Here is a 2500-nt window from a genome sequence, read left to right as displayed (position 1 = left end):
TGATCAAGGGCTCCATACTTGGCACGCTTTTATTCATGCCTATGAGCTACAGCCTGTTTGTGCTCACTGCGAAGTTGAGTCCTATGTGGAGGATTCAAAGTTATAATATATGTCTTTTTCTAATAAGAGCATAGACAGTGTCATGGAAGACCTCAAGAGCTATCAAAATTAATGCAGCTTGCCTCCTGGTGCTCTACAAATTGGCTACTTACCAATCTCAGCAAAACAAGATTCTGTGTCTTTGGATCTTCACAGATGCTTAAACAATTAAAATGTCATACCATTTGTCATGTTCGTATAATTTATCAGCTTACCATTGTGGATACAGTTAAGGATTTGCGAGTCTGCTTATGAGCATATATCACCTATCCTGAAGGATTTAACTCTTTTACTAATTTTGGAAATTATTATTTGATACCTTAGAGATGCTGTTTTAACCCTTTCAATGCTGAGAATGAGACTTGCAGATTTTACTGCATCTTTAAAAGCAAGATGATTTTACTCATCAATGGGGCTGCTTCAAGGACGAATGGGTTAACAACATCAAAGATCACTCAAAAACTGTGTACATGTACCCCTTAAAACCCTTTCAATCCTCAGTGAGAGTGAGACTGTCTTCCATTTTACTCATCAGTAGGAGCTGCTCCAGGGATGAATGGTTTCACCTATTCACCCCTAAACCAGCCTAAACCGGCCATACTTAGTATTTTACTCTGTCTAACGCCAGAAGATTTTACTCGTCAATGGGGAACCCCCAGGAGTCAATGGGTTAATAGACAAATGTATGATTTTGGAAATTCTATGCCTTGGAGATGCTATTTTAATCCATTCATCCCTAGAGGGGCACCCATTGACAAGTAGGATGGTCTGGCGTTAAACAGTGAAAATTAAGTCTCACTCTCAGAATTGAAAGGGTTAAGTTTTGAGTGGTTTTTTGATGTTGTTAGCCCATTCATCCTTGAAGCGGCCCCATTGATGAGTAAAATCAGTAAAATCGTCTGGTGTATAATCTATAAGCCCCACTGTAAAGACTGATGGATGGATGGATGGTTGTGAGTCTTGCAACAACCTAGTTGCTAGTGTAATTGTACAAATAATAATTATGATGTCATTATGAGACAGTTATCTTTACAGATACTGTGATTTGGAAGGTCTTTGATATTTTCAACACAGTAGATTGTCAATCAATATGGGTGATTTATATAATTCAGTAGACTACAGTATTTATGAAAAAGTGAGATATCTTTTTGCTTACAACTAGTAAACAACTGCAGAAACTGTATTAATTTAAAAGAAAATCCATTTGATGCTGTCCCTCAAAACACGTTTTACCTAACACACGAACGCATAATTCTGAAGTGATGTATTCTGTAGTTATTGTGATCATTTAAATTAAGCAAAGATCCCTATCAAATGAAACAAGAAACTGTTCTGGGCAAGAGAAAACACTTAACACCTGACAGCGAAATGAATGCGTTATTTGGTATGTTCCTATGCTATTCTAGACAAGACAAAACAAAATTTAATTCCTACCCTTCCCTGGACATTTGCACAGTTTGTATTCTGGGTAGTACTACTGGGTTCTTTTTAACCTGCGATGAGGCTCTATTTTAGTTTCGCATGGTACGTAATGTGGAGTTGGCGAAACGAAAAATAGAGCCTGACCAAATTCTTCTTCGAAATTCCTTCTGCCCACTTTTTTTGATTGATTGACATGTCCTTCATCGGCCAATCAAATTTACTTCCATTACACCAATACACGCGTGGACGGCAGATTCACGCTATTTTGTTTTGACCACAGTTCATTACCATAGGAGGAATATTATAAACGAATTCGAAAGTTACCGTTGGCTTTAATTTGAGAAAAAAAAAATTAAAGCATGGGGAATGTTTTCGACGACTATATTGCGGCAAAGGCCGGTGTAATTCTTCCTCCAAACTTCACTGAATATGCAATCTTTTAAATTTGTAATATTTGAGATAACCTAGAATTTTGTCGTTGGACGGGGTGGCAATAGATTTTTCAAGAAAAATAAAAGAGAAATTCCTTTAACGTGTTTGTCCATGACAGTTTCTTTGGTGATTTTTTCGGGTAATATCTTCAGTTGCAGTGTATTTCTAGAATTGCGTGCAGTAAAATCATGATAAGTTTGGCCGTTAATATTTGATGGAGTACGACAGTAAGATGGACTTGCAAAGTTTCTTTTATTTTTGTAGAATTGGTCTCTCTGGAAACATGCCATTTTAGTTTCTGGAGTGCGAGTTCTAAGTTAAATCAACTGGAAATATTATGAAGCAATCTTGACTCCAAATTGTGCAAACAAACCGTGTCATGTACAGTAAGTAAATAATTAAGCCAATTGATACACAGATATTCAAAACATGCATTCGTGTAATTTGCGATTTTATCAGCATCTCCTCCTGTTGACATATATGTCCTTTGTCTCATCCAGGAAACCAATATGCATCGGCTTTCATTGCCATTTGAAAGAACCAGCTA

At 36.9% G+C, this 2500-nt stretch overlaps 1 protein-coding gene across 4 annotated transcripts in view; it reads left to right on the top strand.

Annotated features, from left to right (window-relative positions):
• Positions 1–2500, top strand: part of LOC138047029 (NLR family CARD domain-containing protein 3-like) — a 136550-nt gene that overhangs the window by 5869 nt on the left and 128181 nt on the right. The window contains exon 2 of one of the 4 annotated variants that reach the window (XM_068893714.1): positions 2454–2500. This exon is cut by the window's right edge and continues 447 nt beyond it. The exons of the other annotated variants lie outside the window; for them this stretch is intronic. The gene's annotated coding sequence lies outside the window, so the exon portion shown is untranslated. The remainder of the gene's footprint in view (positions 1–2453) is intronic. 4 annotated transcript variants of the gene reach the window in all.

The sequence above is a fragment of the Montipora capricornis genome, chromosome 4 (assembly GCF_036669925.1).
Source record: "Montipora capricornis isolate CH-2021 chromosome 4, ASM3666992v2, whole genome shotgun sequence".
Lineage (NCBI taxonomy): Eukaryota > Metazoa > Cnidaria > Anthozoa > Scleractinia > Acroporidae > Montipora > Montipora capricornis.
The sequence above is the reverse complement of the archived record's forward strand: the minus strand, read 5'-3'. Positions and strand labels throughout refer to the sequence as shown.